The sequence below is a fragment of the Lissotriton vulgaris genome, chromosome 2_2 (assembly GCF_964263255.1).
Source record: "Lissotriton vulgaris chromosome 2_2, aLisVul1.2, whole genome shotgun sequence".
Lineage (NCBI taxonomy): Eukaryota > Metazoa > Chordata > Amphibia > Caudata > Salamandridae > Lissotriton > Lissotriton vulgaris.
Genome location: NC_141688.1, coordinates 255,920,353 through 255,945,629, shown reverse-complemented (window position 1 = coordinate 255,945,629; position 25,277 = coordinate 255,920,353).

The window sequence follows — 25,277 nt, the reverse complement described above, 5'->3', positions numbered from 1 at the left end:
GGGGTACCCTTTGAAAGAGTTGGAATAGATATTGTGGGTCCCATGGATCCTCAAACAGCATCTGGGCACAGATTTATACTGGTGGTAGTGGATCATGCCACCAGGTACCCAGGGGCAATTCCCCTGAGGACCACCACAGCACCTGTGGTGGCAAAAGCCCTCATTGCAGTTTTCTCAAGAGTGGGCTTTCCAAAGGAGGTTCTTTCAGACAGAGGTACCAACTTTATGTCTGGATACTTAAAAGCAATGAGGAAAGAGTGTGGAGTAAACTATAAGTTTACCACACCCTACCATCCACAGTGCAATGGGCTTGTTGAAAGGTACAACAAGACCCTAAAGGGAATGATAAAAGGTCTACCAGAGAAGCTTAGGCAGAAATGGGACATCCTTTTACCCTGCTTGCTCTTTGCTTACAGAGAGGTCCCACAGAAGGGGCTTGGCTACAGCCCTTTTGAACTTTTGTTTGGCCACCCTGTGAGGGGTCCACTGTGTTTGGTGAAGGAAGGATGGGAGTTACCTCTCAAAAAGCCTAAGCTAGATATTGTGGACTATGTACTTGGTCTCCGCTCCAGGATGGCTGAATACATGGAGAGAGCATCCAAAAACCTTGAAGCCAGTCAAGACTTACAGAAAGCTTGGCATGACCAAAAGGCTGTTCTCTTTGAGTTCCAGCAACGGCAGAAGGTGTGGGTGTTGGACCCAGTGGGCCCAGAAGCACTCCAGGACAAATGGACTGGAACCTACCCTGTCATTGAGAAAAAGGGAGAAGTCACCTATGTGGTTGACTTTGGCACCCCTAGGAGCCCCCACAGGGTGCTCCATGTTTACCGTTTGAAAGCATTTGTTGACATGGAGGACATGAGTCTCCTCATGGCCACAGATGGGGATCAGGAGGAAGAGAGTGACCCTCTCCCAGACCTGCTTTCCCAGAACCCTGATGATGGTCCAGTTGATGGAGTAGCCTTGGCAGGCAGCCTCACTGAGCAGCAACAGGTGGACTGCAGACAGGTGTTGCAGGCCCACAGGCATATGTTTTCCCTCACACCCAGCCAGACTAATTGGTGCACCCATGAGGTGGACACTGGTGACAGTCTGCCTGTGAAGAATAAGATCTACAGGCAACCTGACCATGCCAGGGATTTATAAAGGCTGAGGTGCAAAAGATGTTGGAGCTTGGAGTGATTGAGCCATCTGAGGGCCCATGGGCTAGCCCAGTGGTCCTTGTCCCAAAACCTCATACCAAAGATGGAAAGAGAGAAATGAGGTTTTGTGTGGACTACAGAGGTCTCAATGCTGTCACTAGGACAGATGCACATCCCATTCCAAGAGCAGATGAGATCATTGATAAATTGGCTTCAGCCAAGTTTCTGAGCACATTTGATTTGACAGCTGGCTACAGGCAGATCAGACTAGCTGAAGAGTCAAAAGCCAAAACAGCATTCTCTACCCCTAGTGGACATTATCAGTCTGTGGTAATGCCCTTTGGTTTGAAGAATGCACCTGCCACCTTCTAAAGGTTGGTGAATCAAGTCCTTGCTGGGTTGGATGACTTTTGCGCAGCATATCTAGATGATATTGGTGTCTTTATCTCCACCTGGGAGGATCATCTGATCCACCTGAAGACGATTCTGGGGGCCCTGCAAATGGCAGGCCTGACTTTCAAGGCTACCAAGTGCCAGATAGGGCAGAGCAAGGTTGTGTACTTGGGCCACCTAGTAGGTGGGGGTCAGGTTCAACCATTGTAGAGCAAGATCCAGACCATACAGGACTGGGCTCCTCCAACTACCCAGACACAAGTCAGAGCCTTCTTGGGCCCTCATCCATGATTGTGCAACTTTATATGTTATACTGTGCTTTTGATTTAACGCTTGTGCCCCTTTGCTCATAAAGAGTACTGGGGATTAATTTAGAAATAAACACATATATTTTTATAATATATACTTGTGTGGTGTCCTTTCATTTGGTATTACAGGATTGTATGTGGTAAAAACAGCTCGCTTAACACGACCTCTTAAGTTAAGCCTTTAAGGCTGCTAAGTCCATGCTACCACTAGGATAGCTTGTCTAACAAGGTTGACTTACAACCAGGCACCATAAGGGATTGTTTGGACTGATACAAGGCGGTTCCAGAATTGGAAACACCACATATCAGGCCAACTTCTCACAAATACTTTAGTATTGCTTAGGCTACAATATATGGCACTGTTCTTGTGTACTCTACTATCTATCGTACTGTTCTAATGCTGCGCTCAGACCATTCAATGTTTCATTTCCTTTTTTTCATATGCTGCTACTGCCAGTGTGTACCACTACTACTACCACCATAACGATGACATTTCATCCGTCCAGGATTCCATAGTCAACCTTAATTGCCATTTTTCATGCAGCCAGCACTGTGCCTAGCCCTATTCTCAAACACGAATCACAGGTAAGATAAGCAGTTTGGGGGAGGAAGAATAATGGAGTAGGAGGAGAGGAGGGACTGATGGTAGTACTAGTAAAGTAGTGGGACAATTGAATTCACTAAATCTGACAGTGTCACTTTTGTACAAATTTGGGCTTTTAGACAATTTGAATCAACCAGCCAGTTAAGTTTCAGGAAAACAAATGTACAGTGAGTTTACCCACCCCTGCATCCCCCAAAAAACAGTAAAAAAACGCGGATGCTATGTTTAAGTTGAAATAAATAATTATTTAGACCCTTACAAAAATAAACTATCCCACAAGACCGACCCCCCTCCCTAACCCCAACCAATGTCCATGAAATAAATGTCCCCAAAAGTTCAAAACCCCCAACGCCCAATTCCCACCCCCCAAAAGTCTTTAAAAAAGGGGAAAGGGACAGTTTCTCCTCTACTTCTGCCAGCGGTGTCTTTTGGCCAGGTGGTCATGGTGCTCTATCCGGAGGTCCGCCACCTCCTGCCCAAGGTTGGACACTCTGATGGTCAAGCGGTGCACACGACCCTTGCACTTTCATGTACTGTGGGGAGCAGCTGTTTTTTTTGCTGCTCTGCGTTGGTAGGTGGCTGCCAGACCGCGGCTCCGTACCACTGGAGGATTGCGCTGACTGTATGACCCAGGGGCAGCGGAGGAGGATGCAGCTGTTGTGGACGTCGACTGCGATTCCTCCTGCTGGGCCACCAGCCGACGATATTCGGCGACAATTGCCTCCAGCTTCCGTTGCCGGGCCCGTCTAGCCAACTCCTTCCTTGTTAGTTTGGAAGGAGTATCTATATGAAGAAAGAAAAACATACTGTAACCAATGCTCCTTTATATTAACACAAAATAATTCAGCAGAAAGTTGTGTCACAGTAGCACTAGCAACTTGCAAGCACAGTACATAACATTTGTGGCACGTATCTATCTAACCACCCACTTTATCGCCCTCTGCTCTAAAATTAGTGGGAGTTTCAAGAATTCTACCAGCACTATATGGACTCACTACATTAGACTCAAACAGTACACCAGTCTTCTTTTTCTCTATTGTTTAGCGAAATTGGTACCTAAACTTGTGGAAGCCGACATAATGCCAGCGCAGTGAACTTGTACCCGAATAAAACAGACGCAAGCCATGATGACACATGCTTGCGTTTCTATTACCAGTCCAGTGCATGCAGGTGGTGAAGCTCTTACTTTTCTATTACGGGTGGCACTGACCATACTCTGTTACAAGGGCTACTGCTTAATTAATTCAACTTTCACCCTGCCCTGCCCCTGACTACTACAAAAGGAAAATGAAGAAGATAAATAAATATGATCATCTATCCCTTCATAGGATATTTTGCTTACATATGGGATGACATTTAGGTGCTTTGTTTTTGATTGAGTGAACACCGATAGGCCACACATAAATGAGTTGTAAAAAAATTATTAACAGAGGTAGGGAGTGAGGGGTCACCGTAATCGCCGGATATATGCTATGCTTGCAAACTACTGTTACTAGTCATGGTAGTATTCTGAAAAATTACAACTTCTACTTTCCTAGGCTTTGCTACTCTCGCACGGATTTGCAGTGTTACATCACATGCTCTTCAAAGTAACACTCTTCATCCAGTCTACTCTGTCTACATACACCTATGCTAACTATGAGGAAGATACCATCCAGGCAGGCAGGCATCCATTCAAAATAAATGTCAATCATTCTCCTTAATGTCTGACTCACAACTGGACAAATCTTACTTTTTCTCACCAAAAAACAACCTTTTATTTTATTTTGTAAAACGCCAGCCATGCATCCGTGCTTGACTTACATTTAAATTTGAACCAAAGGATATATTGCGCACACATACAGTTTCTGTTTCACCCACCCAGGCAGTCCTCTTTCCTTTCACCTTCCACCCATCCTTGCTTCAGCCTTCTACCGGCCAGTCTTCAGATTCCCAGTTTCCTCGGGCAGCATTAAAAAACAAGTATCATTCTTTGCCAGTCAATAAATTTCACACGCGCGTCCTTCCTTACACCCTTCTTTCCCTTTTCATCAAGTTCATCTCTGATCCGACATGGCTTCTTGATAAAACTTTCACAGCTGATTTGAAGTCAAATTTAGAGGAGGCCATTGGTTACTCGTCAACTCCCGCCGCTATTGCTAATGAGAAGTCAAGGGTGACTGTCTTCTACCTGGTGGACAAAAACTTAGCTCTAAATTTCTAAGTCTTCTTAACAGTAAAGTGTACTTGTACTGTACAACATATACACCCCTGCAGAGAGCCCACTCTGCAATCTCAATAAGTAAGGAATATAATAGCTTACCACTGCCCGCCACTACTGTGGCACCCCACACAGCAGTTCCTGCTGGCTGTGGCACTGCATCCGACCTTTGAATGCCCACCTCCCTGCTGGCCCCTGCACTGGTGGTTGGGTGGTGTTACGCCTAGAAAATACATTTAATATTTTTAGATGCCATATACACCACCCCCTATTTTTTCTAGGAATGAAAAAAAGTAACTAGTACTAGTACTAGATAAACAAATTTAATAATTTGTGACTCTCTAGTCTAAACAAAAAATGTACCTTTCTTCAGGGAAGGGTGTTTTTTATTTATGCTTAGGCATAACAAGTGATGCTATACTTTTTGATACAACTGATGAACGCTTGCTTTTTAACACATACCCTTTTTCTCATAACAGACAGAAGCTTGCCTTCTACGAACAAGAGCAGGATCATGATTAGTCGGAGTCGTCAACGATTCATCCCCACCAAGACTTTAAGTTCCAACCAGGTGAGGGCTCTCCCACAATTTATGTGTGAAATCAGCCACTTTTCAATCGTTCACCGTTTGTTATATGACATTGATGTTAATACATGTTTTTATATAATGCACAATTTAAATATTTACAAAGTGCACACAGAGCTAGTTGTTTTACTTTTAATATAGCTAAAATTTACATAGACTCTGTGGTCTTTGGTCATGAGTGAGTGAGTGAAAGGGTTTGCAAATTGCAAGCATGAGTCCGTGACTCTGAGAGGTCGGGACTATGACTCCATATTATTATGTTCTGGGTTGTATAATCATTGGGGGTCATTGCTGCATTCGGGAGCTAAATATTGACTCTCTGACACACTAGTTTATCAGTAAGGAGATTGGGGGGGTTCAACCTCATTTATGACTGAGGTATGTGGAAAGTCTAACTGCTCCTATTATAATTCATACCAATGCCCTATTTCTTGTCCATACTTCTGTATGTGCAGAATAGTCCCTGCAACAGTAGTAGTAGTAGTAGTAGTATGTCCTCCTATCCGATCAAAAAGTAAACTAGTATCTTATTCTCGGTGGCCATTGACATTTTATTGTTGAGAATTGTCAAAGCATAAACACTTAAAAGACTTCAATAGACATTATGGACAACCCAGACGACTGCACTCAGTGCCTACAGCTATTGCTGAATAGGAGTTTTGTTTAACAGTACACCTTTTGCCAACTTAACTAGCTACAAAGACAGACTAATAATAATCTAGTAGTAGCACAGAGAGTTATAGTAGAGGCAGGATAAGAATTTAGAAACAGTCTACAAGAAGATAAAAGACGATTTAGGAAAAAATAGAATTATGAGGAACGTTTGGAATAAATAGGTTCTGTAAAAGATAGGGAAGTATAATTAATAATATTAACAGGAAAACTTACTGGGGCCAGCAGAGGATCCCTCAGCGGACCCATCCTGGCCTTTCTGTTGTTCCTGCTCCGCCGGCGCTGCTACCTCCTCCTCTGTCCTCTTGCCCCTGGGGTGAGCTGATGGACAACATGAACGAAAGACACAAACATGGATGATTGTTGTCAACCAAATCAAACATTTCAAAAAAGCAATAACAAATTATTTCAGGGAAATAGACAACAATTGCACTAAATCAGTTGACCTATCTGATGTGGTCTACTAAGATATTAGTATTGCTGGATTCGCGGATTGTCTACTTCGAAAGTTATGTAACTCGCTAAACCAACTACAAAAAGGTTCTACTAGGACTGGCAGGCAGCACTCCGTAGCACGCGCAGTGACAGACACAGTCCGTCATGATTGCAGACCACTAAAAAGTTTCCTACTAAATAGCCAGTCATAATATACTCAAACTATCAATCCACCACCACTATCTCTTCTTAGTTGCAAAGGAAGGACTGGACTTGAGTCTCTAGTGTCTAGCATTATGCAGTTCTGTAAAGTACACTCATACATAATCAGTCACCCAGGCCAAATGAGCACAAAATTGAAAACAAGTGAGCATAGTAGCACCGCCAGTGAGCAGGCGAGCACCTGCAATCACAAAACCTTTTGAAACATAATTTACCTGCAAAGTAATCAGCAGCATTTTTGCTCTTCAGAAAAAACAAATATTTGCAATATCATAAGACAGAGCAGGAGAAAACAAAGTAGTGATCAAATAGCTACTAGTACTCACCAAGCCCAGGGATCTCCACACCAAGCAGGTCGAGCAGGTCGTGTTCCCGGTCCAGGATGCCTGGTTGTAGGTGTGTCGGACCCCAAAACTCCCGGCACATGGCCCGGCACACCTTCCCACATGGATGGCGACGCTCCCGGAGCCCGTACCCATTACCGGGCCTGCCGCCTGCCGCAACGGTCTTGGGGAGGTGGGCTGGACAAAGAAAACCAGTGCAGCCACCTCCACCGCGCTGAAAATATCACGGGCGGTTTTTGCCTCCCCCCTTAAGCACCCGCAAGGGAGCTTGGTACGGGGTACGGGACCCTTCCATTTAAGTTTCTTCCCGGCTCCCTTTGCCATGGTCCTGGACAGGAAAGGAAAATAAAATAGGAAAGAAAGAATAGGGAAAAAGTAAATAAAAGAAAAGAGTTAAAAAAGTAGTTTTAAAGTAACCAAAAGTAGAAAAAAACAAAAAATGTAGATGTAGAAAAATAAAGAGATAGATAATGAGTAAAAAAATGTTTTTTAACAGTTAAAAGAAACAAAGGATTGCAAAGATTAAGGGAGGTTTGAAAAAGCATGCCCAGAACGATAGCAATGAATGAAAAACAAGATGACTGCGCCCATTGCGACCACGTGTGTAAGTTTGCGTGATATTTCCCCCACGAGCACGCAAAAACAGACGCGTAGGAAATACACAACGCGAGCATCCAACTGGTGCCCGGAAACGGAAATACGCAACGCTAACACTGAAAACAAGATGGCCACGCCCATGTACGACCGCATGGATAACTTCGCGGTCGCCGCGCTGGAAAAAGCCCGCAAACACAAAGCACGAGGTGAACACGCAAAAATTAAATAATCCGCAAATTCGCACAAATTCGTGGATTTTGCATACTTAATAGTGATGATAAATTGAACTTTGACAGCAAAGAGTATTTATCATCATAATTACCACTGTAAAGACATGAAACATGACAGAGCTACTCAATCTCAATCAGGAATTGCAGATTATAATTTCCAAGGGTAAGCCTCACAGTAGTGAAGAACAAATTTGGGTGTTTTTCACTGCGGGACATTTAAAACCTAACAAAACATGTCCTACCTTTTAAATACACTCCACCCTGCCCTATGGACTTCTTACAGCCTACCGTAGGGGTGACATATGTAATAAAAGAAGAGATTAAGGCTTGGCGAGGGGTTTAAAATACCAAAATACCAAGTCGGCATGGCAGTAAAAATACACACAGACTCCGCAGTGGCAGGTATGGGACATGTTTGAAGTGCTACTTGTGTGCTTGGCACAATCGAGGCTGCAGGCCCACTAATAGCATTTAATTTACAGGCCCTGAGTACAGGTAGTGCCCTCTAATAGGCGATCGAAGAAAAACTAAATATTCTAGTTGTGGATAAGTCAATCAAAATATGCTTTATGGGAGAAAAACATACACTTTAGCACTGGTTGGCAGTGGTAAGTGCTCAGAGTCCTAAAATTTAAAAAAAGAAATCCGCAAAAAGCAGGGACAAACAGGAAAAATGTTTGCGAAACATCACCCTAACATTATCAGGTCTAAAAATTATATTTTGAAAATACAATCACTTTGACTCCAAATATCTTCTAGGTAGTCCCACAGTGTGCTATCAAATAATATCTAGTACTTTTTGGTAACCATGCTCAAGTCCCCACAAACAAAAGCTTAACACTTTAAGTTGTTATACCTTGTATTGATTTGAAAAGCAAAATAGAGAAGGGGTTCTTCATTCAGAGCCACAATTTTGAATGTCCTTTTTTTTAATCAATCTGATATTAATTGCAAAGCTCTAAGTTGTCTGGACATTTTAGTTCCCTGTAGTCTAAAGCTTAAGTTTTTAAATACATTTGATGTTCAAAATTAGTTCTCATTTTCAAAATTAGTTCTCATTTTCATCCAGTATTGACAAGTCCAACTATCTCAAATAGAATGTTTTCGACTCATATCACAAATGTTTCTGGCACGTTGCTGGAACCGTCAGTACCCCTCCCCCCCCGCTCTTACATGCCGCCACAGGCTGCACATGGTCTAGCTATGCCACTGCATCAACCTCTCCCATTAGATGACAGCAGTGGCTCCTTATATATTTCTATTGCACCACTTGATTTCATACCTCATCTGGTTTCCTTTGCATAAGATTGTTGTAAGCAAACACTCATGATCTTGGCAGTGGTGCCTACATCTTGGTCCCTATTAAGAGTCAAGCGGAAAAAAATGATGGCATACTTTCTGACATTAATTTAATTAATCTAGACTGTTAGTTGTTAAGATGTTGGCCACCTGATGTTTCCAGATGTGCGAAATTGTATCCAGATTTCTAAGCTGGTAATATCGACTATAAATCACATGGGGCTGCAGGAGGAACAAATCCTCATTCAAGTTTTTTCCTAACAGGGGAAACATACAATGCTTCCTCCTGCTACAAAAAAAGTGGTTTCAGTTCCTTTACAAATTACTTTCACTTCCCAACTTCCTCCCTCACCATATTTACAGCACGCTGCATGCATTTACCACCAGCTCAGAATAGGTAGTAAATGTATCCATCAAATACAATACAACTGCGAATTCTGTGGGGTTTTGTGAGTGGTATAACTTAACCCAAGCAGTAATTCTCCATTCAATGGATTTTAACTAGTAATTGTGCTGTACTGGATGGATTTACCGAAAAGTAAAATTGGACTTGCATGGAAATTTACCAGGTGGTAAATCCACCCCAGTGCCACAGAACTTAAGTTGGAGCTTAAAACGTTAAGCTGTTTCTAAAACCAATGTCATGCCAAATGAGGGCAGCACCGTAGACAACGATATCTGGCAGTGTGTTCAGATTACTGCTGGATTTGACCTAAATAGAGTATCTGTTGAACCTTTCCAACAACCACTCACCTCAGTATAATTAGTAAATTATTTCCTTTTCATAAACATTTATGGAGTTTAAAGGGATTACCTTTTGTTCATTTCTGTTGTCTATTTCACTTTGAAATATCGAGAACTGTTTATAATACATGTTATTTTATTTGCTTAGGTGATAGTTGCAATACGTATTAACACTAAAATCTAAGTAATACAAAAATATTTCATTAAATACCTGTTGAAGATGTTGACCAGCAATTTAATTGCATGCATCATCATTACTATCCTTTGTCCATATTTAAGGCCATGATACAAGAGAATAACTTTGGGAGGGGGTGAACCTGCTGTAACCAAATAAGTATTATATCAGGATTAACTATAAAACTCAATAAACTGTAGTTACACCTTACCAAACATTCTGACATTCATTTCTATTCTCTATCAGCCTGATTCATCATTGTTAAATCCGGTCGCAAAGGGCCAGATACCGAGAATCTGGCCCTTTGCGAGCGGTATTTTTGCATTTGGGATTCATCATCCCAAATGCAAAAATCGCTATTTAAGAATTCGCATATTTGCGAGGAATAGCATTTAAGGAATCTCTTTTAGAGATTCCTTAAATGCTATTCTTGAAACATTTTAAAATTGCGAATTTGCAAAAATTTACCGCTATTTACCGCTAGGTCAAACCTCGTGGTAAATAGCGGAAACTTAGAAAAATGCATTTAAATGCATTTTTCTAAGTTTCATGTTACACACACACATGTCCTTGGGACATGTGTGTGCGCAACACCAATGTAGCATTCATTTCAGGGGTGCTACAGGGTGTCCTTAGGACACCCCTGCACCCTTGAAATCGCAATTTCAATATGCAAATCGCTAATTGCGATTCGCACATTGAAATGTCTTCCCATTCATTCCTATGGGCGTTTGGGCCCATAGGAATGAATGGGGAGATATTCCTTAATTGCGATTAGCAATTTGCTAATCGCAATTAAGGAATAATTAGAAATCGCTATTTATTTAGCGATTTCTTGGTGAATAGCATTTTGCTATTCCTTAATAGCGATTCCTTAATAATCGCTATTAAGGAATAGCAAATACTCACCTTGATGAATCAAGCTGTATGATGTCTACTTCAAGCTGGTTAGCAAAACAAGATCCACAATTCAATTATACAAGGAGAGTTTCTTATTTGGCTTCTAGCGGTGTAAGACTTACAACTTAGCGCAAGAGCGTGCTCTCACAATCATTAAGACAGTATTTTATCTGATGCTGACATGAATTAAAGAGCATCACCGAACATGCAAAAAAGAGTTATCACTTATGCCTTGTTCAACTAACTGCTAAAGTTTGTCCCATGGCCACATTCCAAAAGGTTGTGATTTGTTCATAGGTCCAAAACGTATAGCTTAGTATTACATTAGTTTTATGATGATTGTAGCACAGTTCAGACTATAAATGGATCAGATGTATAATATTTGCTGTATTCAACTAATCTTCATATCCTCATAACGCCTTGTAATATTGTCATAGATAATATTCCACAATGATTTGATATATTGTGACCTATTTGTATGTCAAGACATGGAGATTGAGTCTGAGTCTCATTGTCTAACGCATATCTGGTTCCTTCGACCCAGGAAACCGGGATTCATTTGAGAAGGAGGATCTCACAGATGGAGGCTTGGAATGATTGGACAGCACTTGTCATGAGACAAGAAATGATAGTGGACAGAACACCAGTTGACAAGCCTGGTACGTATGCTGCAGAAACATGTCAACAAGGGGACTTTCGTTGGAGCAAGAATTAGACCTACATATCAACTGCATATGAATTGCTTGGAGCAATTGACAGACACCTTTGCAGTAAAAGAGTGCGCCAAAGGCTCAGATCCTTACTATGTCCTGTTTTGAATGGACAATTGAGTGGTTCGGAGTCGGGACACTTAGGGCCATATTTATGGCCTGGTTTGCATTGCTCTTGTACCATGCAACGTGGTGTAAGAGTGACGCAAACCTTAACCGCATCGCTGCGGCGCGAATTCCCCGCCCATGCTGACTCCGCCTTGCACGGGCGGAGTCATGACGGAACGGTTCCGTCATCCGCACAGCTCACCCGACGTGCATGACGGAACCGTTCCGTCAGCAGCATCAAAGGGGTTAAGTCATATTTCTAGAGCCACACAAAGCCACTTTCCAAGGCTTTGAGTGGCTCTAAAAATATGGATAAACACGTTGCAGTCCAAATCACTGCATTGCGTTACTCTGCCCCAGGTAGGCATTCCATGTCCGTTGCTTGGGTGTTCTAAGGCAGCTCACACGGTTTTCAACACATTCCCAGATTTACAAGGCCTTTTACACCTGGCAATGCGGCAAAAATATACGCCTTCTCAGGGAGGCATAATAAGGATAAATATGTTGAAAATATGTTTCAAAAAACCTCTCAGGATTATTTTTCTGCAGGAAAGTGCCCCTTCCTATACGAAAGATAATCCAGCCTACAACACAGGCACCAGAGTTGTCGAAAGGCTGCCAAAGCGGCGTTTGTGGGAGTTTAAAGGACAGTAATGTGCATAATGGATAAATGCAGCACATTCCTCCCTTTACCTGACACAGGGCAGTGCAGCCCTTAAGGCCTGACTTAGAGTACCGCAAACAGGTTACTCCATGACAAATGCGATATACATCATGTCCGCTGCATTACAAGTGCATTATATCAAATGGCACTTGCGATACAGTGGACAAGATATTTATCAAGTTTGTGTCGGAGAAACTCTGAATCAGGCCCTTAGTCAATCCGAGTGACTGGAATTGAAATCCAATGTTAGTGAAGACCCAGCAAGGGAGAAGAGACCTCGCCTTTTGTCAAACGTGTCTTTTGTAGCCTTTGACCCTTTACACGCATGTCACTTTCTTTTTTCTTCAAGATGTCCTCTGAATAGATTTATTTGTATTATTGCAAGACAGGCAGCACCTTGTCCTATGCAGACTCGTAATCCTAACAGATCCAATCTGATGGAATAAAGGAGAGCTACTGAACCCAAAGACTGTAACTAGAGCTGCACAGCATGGTGATGACGCATCAGCATCAAATGCCAGAGCAGGGCTGACCTTCTGCCTCTCTGCCGGGATGGATGATGGCGCTTTGAATCACCACTGAAGCTGCCACTTGACAGTCCTAAATACTTTAAACAATCTTTACAAATAATTATGAAATTGTAATATATTGAACACTTAGTGAACAAAAGGGCTAATAACTGGGTAAGTTAAATGGAAGTCAAACTCAGTCTTTTTCAGCAGTTATCTCTGAGCCTAGTTGGTGTTCTGTAATTATAAATTAAACAATGCATTTTATTTACTGTCTTTTCACTTAATTCTAATATGAATTGCAGAGCCCTCTTGTCCGCTGTGTCTGCATGTGTATAGAATTAGGCACAGAAATCATTCCTGCAAACTGAATTGCAAATACACTGACCTTGAAACAGTGGTCGTCGAAAATGTGTAAATTGTGAATTATAAATACAATTAGGTTTCAGATAAAATCCTTTGCAACATATTTGATTCACAAAAAGTTTATCTACCATATTCTTAAAGGTTTCTAGAATAAGACAACAAGGTACATGTTGGTACCGGCCACCGATACACGTCACTTGGGATGTTCAACACTCAATGCATTAGCCATATGCAATTCACAGTGTATTACAAAGCACATGATTGGAGGATAGGTGGCTAAGAAGTAGCCGGTGATTTTTAGAGGTCGAGCTAAACTGAGAAGAATTCAGTGCTGAATATTCCTTTGTCATATAATCCAAGCCATGGCAGACGTTACAGAATGATTTAATTTTGGGTTACGCATTAATTCCAGAAATCAAAGCCATGCAAATCTATGGTAAGAACTATGGTTTTAAATTATTCTCTTGTAAGGATGTAAAATCTAATAATTCATTATGGATGTGGTTCTACCTCCAACGCTCTGAACACTGTGAATGGGGCCCATGCTTGTTTGAAGGGCAGTGTAGGCACACCTATATTTACCTATATTTGAACACCTATATTTTCCCCACTTGAATATCTCTTCCAACACATATCAATTTCCTGTCATGTTGCATGCACCAGAAAGTTACCTTTACCTAAAAGAAACATCCTAGCAAAAATTGTATTTCCTTACTGCTAAGCACATATCACATGGATCATTAAACTTGAAACATTGGGTCTCCCTATTCAAAGACACTCCTTTTCTTCTACACCCCAGGATGTGGAACACACTCCCTTTCATTTGAGAATTACCATACACTACATTCAAAGAATGACTTAAAAACCCTACCATTACCTGTGCTCCAGACATCTCCCATTCACCCATTGTTAATTCTCCATAACATGTAGATAGTTACATCTGTGCATCTACGGTGGTGTGCCTTACGCATCCAAGAAAGATGGCGGCGATTTGCTGAGCCCTGTCTATTCACGGAGAGACAGACCTGATTTTCGACAGCGTTCAGACCATGCCCAGTGCTTTAAAAGCTGGTCTCCTGCAGAACATTGTTGTGGCATGCTTTTGAGTTAACAGGAGACTCAATTTACCACTTTTGCGTCCTTTTACATCGCAACAAAGTTTTCTCCTCATTACGAGCGGCCACAATTTTGAGCAGTGCATCGCTCTCGCTACTCTTATCTTCATATTCCTCATGTGACCAATGATATTTGGGTGAGCTTTTCTTGACTTCTCACCATTATCATCACCCTTCATGCATTTATGACTCCCGCCATGGTTTTGTTTCAAACCAATATCACAGGGATCTACTTCTTTGTTTTTCTTTAAACCCTCAATCCCACTTGGTTCTAGGGATATTCCAATACTGTCATGATGTAAGGAACTAATTTGATGGATTAAACATCTGCTACTGGAGTTTGTGTTCATTTGGTGCCAAGAGAGCATAGGAATACTTAAAATTTTGGATGAACTATGTGCACTCAAACCATTCATGAGTACCACCAACGAAAAACTACAGTTGATTTGGTATTGATGGATCAACATGGAAGGCGAAATCACCGATATGGAACAGCTTGTGGCCCATCTCCAGGACACGACAAGTAAAATTCCTCTGCTGGAACAAGAAATCCAAAAGTGTAAGCTTCATAACGGGGATCTCGAAAATCGCAACAGAAGGAACAATCTACATATTTATGGTTTACCAGAGAATATTGAAGGCCCTGATCTTCTTTCCTTCTTGAAGGAATATTTGCCTTAACTCTTAAGTCTTCAGTCTTCTGCTCCTTTAAACATCCAAAGAGCACATCGACTTGGTCGTCCACAACCTCATTCTACCAAACCGCGTGATGTAATAATGCTCTTCTTAGAATTTACCAATCTACTGCATGTACTGAAGTGTGCCAGAGAAAAACGTTATCTTGTTTGGTCTGGTCACAACTTCTTTATTTCTCAGGATCTTTCTAATGCAACCAAGGCTAGACATATGGAATTTTTGGCACTACGTCCTCAAATGGGGTCTCTGAATATCCGCTATAGCATATTACATCCCTGTCTCTGCAAAATTAACTACGAAGGTGTCTCCCACTCATTTGTAGACCCAACCAAATTAAAGCTGTTTCTGTAAACCATCACCAGGTCACCTATGGACACAAATATATAATGCTCATATATCATTACAGTGCGGGTATTAACTTCCTTTGTTTCTAGTTTTATTCCCTAATTTAGTTTTTTCATGTACAGGTTACGTGGTTGGAATGTTCTTTGTTTACTATTGTCTTTTTTCCTCCACTGTTGTTCTTGTTTTCGGGTGCTGACATGCCTGTCTCGCATCTCATTCTCTTTTTCTTATAAAATCTGGCTTCATGTTCTTGATCTGCCACTTCTTTTTTCTATCTTCCTTATTCCGTTCTCATTCCCCCTCACTAATCCCTATCCATCCATTCCTGTTTTCCTTTTCCATTCCCTTTTTCCTTTCCTTTTATTTCCATAAGGGTCCTTTTGTTTCAATTTTACTTGTTTTTTTTAATACCCTTATATGACTCCATTTTTATCGACCCAGGGCTCTTTGTTTAAATTTTTGTCTTTGCAGTGTGTCTTCAATGTCCCTCTATCCTTGTCTTTATGCTGCAGTATGTTTCATGTTGTGTCGTGGCACGTCTGTGGTTTAGGTCATCCTGTTAAATGTCAAAAGGTACTTTCTCATTTATCAAAACTTAACTGTTAAATTGGTTTTTTACAAGAAACTCATTGTATTGACATTGAATCAATCAAACTCAAACGCCAATGGGTGGGTCAAGTTGTTTTCTCAGCTACTCCTAACCGTAAGGGAGGTGTTGCCATTCTATGTCGCAAATCCTTAAAGCTTCAAAATTTATCTACTGAATGCGATACAAGTGGATGATGGGTAATACTTAATGCCATAGTATATAATAAACAGGCTACCTTCTTTAACATCTATGGACCGGTTAAACCTGATCTAGACTTTTGGCACATCAAATTAAAACTGTCCTCTATTACTAATCTCAATATCATTGTTGGTAGAGATTTTTACAATTGGCTAGACCCTTTTTCTGACAGGAAATCAAATTGTAAATTTAAACCTGATAAATCCCATAAAGCATTTCAGTCCGCTATTGCCTCTCGTCCACTCTTTGATGAATGGAACACAAGTAATCCTGATAAATATGAGTTTATATTTTTCTCTAATGTTCATCAAGCCATGTCATGTATTGATTATATTTTGGTTTCAAAGTCTCTACTCCACTCTGTCCAATCTTCTGAGATTGGGTCTATTTTTGATTCTGACCATGCCCCTGTCTCTGCCTCATTTGGTTCGTTCTTTACTACTTCCAAGCATACCTGATGGAGATTCAATAACTCCCTATTATCTGATCAAGCTTACATATCAGAGGCTTCCTCCTTTATAACTGAATTTTTCCAATTTAACAAACCTATTGATACTTCTGTCCACAATAACGGGGACACCTTCAAAGCTTCTTTCAGACCCTTTACCCTTGCCTACACTGCCAGGAAGAAAACATTACTGAACGCCCACTACCTATCTAGTCTACAACATATCAAATCTCTTGAACATGCCTACTTTACATCCAGCAGCCCTACACACCCTCAGGATCTTATCAAAGCGAAATCCAACTTAAATGAACTAGCTACTAATGGAGCGTGCACCATTTTACTTAAAATAAAGTACAAGTATCATGTGGGTAAAAACTAAGCGAGTAGGATGCTGACCAATTACTTAAAGGTGAAAACGAAAAGGAAAACCATTGGTACTATTTGTAATACCCTTACTAACAAATTACTACACTCTGACTCAGACATTATAAATGCTTTCCAGTCCTATTACAACTCACCATATATGGATGATACTCATCCTTCTGAAAACGATACTCAGTCATTTATTGATGATCTTCCTACTCCTCCCTCAGTACCTGATGTCATGTCTCTACTTGAAAAAGATTTTGCACTGCAGGAGATTTTAAATGCCATGAAATCCCTAAAAAGAGCTAAGGCCTCTCGTCCTGACGGCTGTTCTATTGAACTTTTCTCCTCTTTTTCATCCACTTTGCTCATCATTTACTTGAGCTTTTCTCCTCTTTTTTCTCAAAATCCAAACATGAAGGCTCCTTTTTAGATGCTCTTATTGTAATTATTCCCAAACCTGATAAAGATCAAACCCAATGTCAAAATTATCACCCAATCTCATTATTTACTATAACATTTCTGCGAACAATTCTTGCCTCTAGACTTGATGATGTTATACCCCTGCTTACCCAACCAGTCTAGCTTTATTAAAGGAAGGCTCACTTTTGACAATGCTTGAATGTTTTCTAACATTCTTACATTGGGGAAAAAATATCCTGACTCTCTAGCTGCACTATCCCTGGCTGCTGAGAAGGTATTTTGCCATATAAATTGGCAATACATGTTCAAAACTCTTCATTGGTTTGAATTAGGCCCCAACTTTATTTCATTTATTAAGTTATTAAGCTCAGAACCTTTTGCCTATGTTTCCGTGAATGGGAGTTTATCGCCATACTTTAGAGGTACTAGACAAGCCTGCCCCCTTCCTCTCTCATTGTTTCTTCTATGTCTTGAACCTTTTCTTGTACACATTCATCACAATTTCCTTATAACAGGTTTTCAAACAACTCCCATGCAATCACATTATCTGGTTATGCAGATTATATTCTGATCTATCATTCAAAACCTATCACCTCCATACCCCCTTTCTACAGGAGATTGATTAGTATTCCAAAATATCTTGATACAAGTTAAACTACTCTAAAACTAAAATCTTACCTTTAAACCCCTTATGCTACCAATACATGTTCTCTGACACCAACTTTAATTGGTATCCATCTAAACTCAAATACCTAGGTGTTTTGTTTTCATCTATCATTGCCCGAACCCTTTCCCATAATTTTAGTGCACTAAAACTCAAGATTCAAAACCTACTCATTCCTTGGTCCTCTCTCTTTTTATCCTGGTGGGGCAGATTGGGTACTATCAAAATGGTTATTGTTCCTCTTATTCTTTTCTTGCTTTTTATCCTACCCTTTAGAATTCCAAATTACTATTTTAACCAAATTAATTCTCTTTGCACTAAATTTCTATGGGACAACAAACCTGCCTGCATTGCTCTATCTAAATTAATTAAACCATAAACTTAAGGAGGTGTGCGATTTCCTGACTTTAAATTATATCATGCTGCTTTTTAATTAGACAATTTTATGCCCTAAATAAGGAATATGAAGATTCACCGATACCACACTGGATTACTTTTAAACGCTCCTTGTTACATGAATTCTCTTTTAAGGACATTTGTTTTATGTCCAACTGTACTTTTATTTTCAAGTATCCCATTTTAAAATATTCTCAACACTTGATACACTCCCTATTCACTGATGGTTCTAACTTTAATCAAGCGTTCCTTGCCTCTTCCATCTGGTACAATAAATTCATTAAGTTCCGGCACAAATCTTTCTACTTCAAACACTTTCAAAGAAAAGGGTATTTTACATGTTCACCAAATGATATCCCATGAATCTTTCATACCCTTTACTACATTACAAGAACGTTATAACTTACCTTCATCATATATAGCTCAATACACACAATTAGCTATGAGACTTCAATCATTCCTAATATCCTATGAATTTCCTGATGACTCCACTCCATTTATCCCCCTGACCTCTTCGTACAATATCTCCTCTGACCTTTGCCCCAAAGCTAACATTTATATAAAATCTTTTAGCTTTCCCTATAATTAATAGACAGAAATCATCAGTCAAACTTGCTTGGGAACAAGACCTCCAGTTAAACCTCTCGGCCCAAAGATAGGATAAATTGTGGCTTAACATTTTTACCACTTCTAGAGCTGCAAACATCACTCAATCTTTATTTTTGCTATACAATAATGTGGTTCGTAAACCCGTTTTTATTCATAAGATTAATCCATCTTCTGCCCCTCTTTGTTGGTCTTCTCTTTCCTCTGATGTTACACTATTACCTTTAATTTACTACTGACCTAATGTTTTTAAATTTTGGAACTCCCTTTGGTCCACGTCCTCTATCATATTTCAATGTTGTAAACCATTATCAATTCAAAATGTTTTCTTGGAACCATGTTGGATGATTTCTACGACACCTCTTTAGTGCTGAGACTGTTTCATCTTTTTATTGCTCTTGCTTTTAAAGTTATTTTAACTTGCTGGAAAGATAATTCTAAAGAATGTACATTAACATGGTGGAATCTTATCTGTAATGAACATAGAATTTCTACTGTTTCAGTGTTAACGTTATATCAGAAAATCAAATCCGATTTACTTTGGCTTCCTGTTACTTATTTCTTATCTGCATTTCTTATCTTACACAAATTACTTTTTACCACCGTCCCCCTTTTCCTTTTCTCTTCTTTTCTTTCCCTCTTTCTCCTTTCCCAATCTTATTGTAAAAATCATATGTATATCATTACTTGATTTAATATGTACCTTTAATTAATGTTTATTCATTTTAATGCATAAGGTTGTTTATCTTTATGTCTTTTTTCATTTAGTTACGCTTATTTTTTACTATTGCTGCACTGTGAACATGATGTCTTTATTATGCTAAATCCTCACCTTATGCTAAATATGACTCATGTACTTTCTTTTAATATCAATAAAAACTATTTAACAAAAAAAATCTGTGTTTCTACCACACATCTATTATCATCTCTGAACTTTTCGAAACATTGCTTCATGCTCAAATAACCGGCTCATCTAGTAACATTTTCTGATTCAACATGATGCACTGCACTGCCCTCCATGTCTCGGTCTCTGCTTAATAGATAAAACTAATAAGTAGACATAGCATAAATGATAAATAAAAATAAAATATATATATAAATGGACATGGACTGGTGCTGCATTGCAGAGAAAACAATATATGAGAACCGTGGTTGCCCTGAAGAAATGGGAAACTGTATGGAATCTGTGGGAACTGTACAGGGGTAGGTGAAGGAAGTCAGGAGGCAAGGCCTGAGGGGGAGGAGAGCACAATTGATGCAGGAATAGCTCGCCAGGAGTCCAGTCCAATCGGAAGAGATCATATTTTCCTGAATGTATAATTTACTGCATAATGTGTACTGTCAAGATTGTTCTGTGGAAATATTGTCCGCTAACACTGCTGATGTTTCAATAAAAAGAATTACAAATACATATATATATTATATATATATAATACAATATTGGTACTTTGCTACACTTGGTGGATTGTCTGTATTAATAACAACCAGGATATTGTGCAAAAGGTCTGTGTCAGATGGTAAAGTGATCAACAAAGACCTTGTTACTACCAGTGTGGGTTTTGATAATTTCATGTGGTGCGCGCAAGAGTAGTTTTACCGTTTTCTGCCCCTAGGCAGCGCATTGGCTCTGCTATGATTCCACTGCCCTTCCTTTTGTTTCTCCTCAATTACTCTCATCATTACCCTAAACTCCCACCCATTATCCTTTATAATGACCTCTATTACGCTCCCCCTCTTTCTCCTCTTCCTACACTCAGTCAGTGGTGGAGCTATGGTTTCAGCTCTTTATTGGTGGCAATAAAAACTGCTGTCTTCAATATTGTGTGCCTCATTTCCTTGTCCCTCAATCTCTGTGTCTGTCAGTATAGGCATTAAATCTAACTATGGCAAACTGTTGTTATGAGTCATCTCCCTGTGCATAGAAATTAAATAAAAGGGATGCTCAGATTTTTTCAGTGGGCATTGGTGAAAAAACAAAGGCCGCAGATGAAGTGATAAGGCACAGCATTAGCAAGGTACAGAGTGAAAATGATTTCCTACTCACTGAGATGTTGTGAGACTGTGTGTGCTAGGACCTCTGTGGTACTAAGGGGTCCCAATAAGGAATTACATAACTTGCTGTGAGTTGTTAAGGTGTTGTTATTAATGGTTACGAAGTAATTAAATTGCCATGTGTGATCAGAGCTCCATGTGTGTTGTATGAATTTTGCAGGCTCTTTGGCTGGAAAGGACGCTACAACTGATATCGAGTAGGGGAATCATGAACAACCCTTCCGGAGAGCCCTAAAAACCTACCTGTTCTGCTGATCCTTTCTCTTTTAAAATAAACATCTCAACCAGCATGTACGCACACAGGAGCGCCGGGACACCCCGTTGGGGTAGCTGTGCACGATAGCAAAATACACTAAATAAATTAACTAGAAGGGGCTCAGATCCCATCCCTAATACCAAAACCGAACAACAATGGTTTATGCATTTTTCAAATCTTTATTGCAGCGAGGTAAGGTCAGAGCAACCCTTGATAGTTCCCCCAGACCCCGAGATAGTGCCTATGCCACCTGAACCCGCTGATTATTTTACACTTTTTGAAGTCCAGTCAGCTATTAAAAGTATAACCTGTGGGAAGGCCGCAGGCCCAGATGGGCTGCCAGGTGACCTAATTCTTCATGACCCCCCACATTATGGGTCAACCTTATCCTTCATCTGATGAATTTATTGCTAAAGGGCTTCCCAGTCCCAGATTCATGAAAGGGAGCGGAGGTAGTCGCAATTCACAAGAAGGGGGCGAGAGAGGACCCTGCCAACTACAGGCCAATAAGCCAAATTGATGTCATCCAAAAGGTGGTTGGCAGGGTTCTTATCTCCAGAATGGGGGCCTGCCTAGAAGAGGGGGACATTTTAACACACCTACAAGCGGGTTTTAGACAAAAAATAGGTACAATGGACCATGTATTTAGATTTACAGCGACCTATTGGAAGACCATTTCTATTGGCAAAGGGTCGTTATACCTGGCCTTCATTGACCTTAAAACCGCTTTTGATCTTGTCCCCCGGGTTAAATTGTGGCAGGTATTGCATGAGATGGGCCTTCCACGATACCTCCTGGAACTAATCAAAAGATTGCATGATGGTACATATGCGAGAATCAGATGGGGGAATGAAGGTCAGCTGACAGAGAGAATGCCTATGCAGAGGGGGTTCGCCAGGGGTGTGTGATGGCCCCAACTTTGTTCTCCCTCTTTATAAATGGGGTGGCAGACTATTTGAGGGAGGACCCAGTGGATGCCCCCACCCTGGCTGGGGAAAAAACACCTACCCTCCTCTTTGCTGATGACACTCTCCTCATGTCCAAAACCCCCTCTGGTCTCCAGAAACTTCTAGACAGGTTTAGCGGTTTTTATAAAGATCGTGGCCTCACAATCAACACCACTAAAACCAAATTGATGGTTTTGTCTAGAAATAAAAAATCGAAGAAAATCCACATTGCACTGAATGGCACTTTATTGGAGGAGGTTGATGCATTTGATTACCTTGGGGTCAGAATAAATTGCAAAATGAAATGGGACCCTCATATTGCCAAGATGTTGCTTAATTTTAAGAGGGTGACAGGAGCAATTGCCAGAGATCATCGTCTGACATCCAGCAAACCCATTAGCCCTGTCCTAGCAGTGTATGAGGGCAAGGCACTGTCTGCGGCAACCTATGGCTCCAAACTTTGGGGGTCTGAAAGAGTTACTGATTTAGCCACAGCTGAGCACAAATTTATGAGTCTCCACTCCTATTCAACCGTTACTCCAAGACTTGGGACGCCGTTCAATCAAAGACATTGTCGGCCTCCGACCGTTATTATTTTGGGTTCGCCTTAGAAGGACGCCGGATCTTAGCCACTACGCTGCAGTCCTGGACGAACTTATTGAGTTGAATGGCTTTGGGGTGATTCCTTGGCTGAAAAACTTAAGGGACCTGGTGATTAACTTGGGACTTAAAGAAGAATGGCTATCACAGCAGCCCCCGCCGAAAGACACTGTTAAAAAACTGTATTGGGAGAGGATCCAAGAAAGGGACTCGCTAAACCCAAAGTGGGGTGCTCTAACCGACCAATTTCTGTTACACAAGCCAATGCCGAGGCTGGAGCCATTCCTTGATTTTATCACCTCACCAAGAGACATATCTTTGTTCCTTAAAATCAGGCATGGCACCTTACCCCTGAATATTTTCACCAGCAGGTGGAAAAACTTTAAACATCATCAAGCAGCATGTCCGGGGTGCACTAATCCAACTGAAACACTTGGTCACTTCTTGTTTACCTGTAGGGCATACAAGGGGGCAAGGAAAAGATGGCTAAGCCAAGTTTGTAGAGAATTGGGGACAAGACAGTGCTCAGCATCCTGACAACGGACACTACTTCCATGATGATAATTGCCGGGGTTGCAAAATTCCTGGGGAGTGCATGGCAAATACGATCCAAGCTGGTGCGATTGAGTATTGGGTAGATGTTTAAAATCTACAAAACTGTTCGAATTAGCACTTTACTAACTAGCATCTTTGTTGCTGTGACATACTCATTTGGACTCTTGTTGTTTTTACTAACTATGAATTTTTAGAAAACCTCTTTTTAAACAAAATTTATATCTGAATATTTCTTTAGTAATTTTTATTCTTTTTATGATGTAATTGTATTTTAATTCAATTTATGATGTTCTTTCATGATACCTTGCTATTGAATAAAGTATTACAACAACATCAACTTGATTTGAAAGAGAAATGTAGGTACATCACAACTTTTTTGACTCATGTTGGTTTGTTTAGATACAAAAGGTTGGGTTCTGGAATGTCGTCAGCTGCAGAAATTTTACAGGATGTTATACATTGAAAAATTCAACCTGTTAGACATTCTTTTAAATACAGTGATGGTATGCTGGTATTTGGGGCAATGCAAAAAAGCATGACAAGGCTCTAACACAAGTGTGTGCCAGTAACTTGCTGATGAGAGTCTCACTCTGAATGTAGCAAAGTGTGAGATTCACAAGACCAAACTCAAATACTTTGGGCACATATTCTCTGTTAGATAAACGATTCTTTAACCAAATAAAGTACAAGCACTATCAGCCTACTGCCACCCACAAAATGTCACCATGCTGTGATCTTTCTTAGGCATGGCCTGTTATTGCTCAAGAGCCATTTGTGACTTTGCTACAGTGAGTGCCCTATAGAGAGACTTGACCAAATGGTTTATCCCTTTCCAGTGGTCTGCTCAATGTGATCAAAGCTTCAAAAGAATAAAACTTGATTGAAAATGCATCCGAGATGGCCCATTTTGACCCCAAGTTACATACTGAGATCACAGTCGATCCAAGTCCCGTGGGGCTGTAGACAATGCTTGTTTGACAACGACAAGAGACAATATAAATCAGAGGCAGAATCATCAAATAGGTGGTATTCAGGATCATCCTGCTCTGACCAAGAGGAGTGGTCCAGCGACAACTCAACCAAGAGCTAGAGAGGAAGACAAAGGTGAAGTAGAGATACACACTACAATTCTATGTACCCACAACCAGAGATGTTACTCTGGCCTGGAAAATACGTCCCACAGTACTTTCAAGTCCCCCCACTATCCCCGAACATGAAGTACTTTTATACAAACCAAAACCAACAGTATTTTTTAGGGCAAGACGGCAGAAGAAGAAGACGAGGCAGACAAGGTGGTAGGAGAATCCAGTGGGACGAATGGGAAGGAAAGAAGTGAACATCAGGAGTCGAACAAAGAACCAGGAAGCAGGCCCGAGCGGCCTGTAGACCTGGTAATTATACTTACAGGTGAAGTAATCACACCCACTGAACCAGCAGTTCTGAACAAGAGCCTCGGTTTTGTCCCCACCACCAATATGGACAAGTATAAGACCAGATGTGAATTGAGTGAAAACCTTTTTCTAGGACACCCCATGGTAGAGACGGACAACGAATACGCCAATATCCAGAGAAAATTCAGAGTTAACATACCTGCCTCCACAATGCCCCCAGAGATAGTTGCTTTTGTAGAAGCAGTGATAATGGAAGTCGAAGAAACTGACTGCAAGGAAAGGCACCCTCCAAAACCTCAGCAAAAAGGAACAAGTGGTGTTAAAGTCCATCAGCAAGAAAACCAACCTAGTGATTAGACCAGCAGACAAGGGCGGTGCCATTGTCATCCAAGACCAGAAAGGGTAGGGGAAGCCATTCTGAT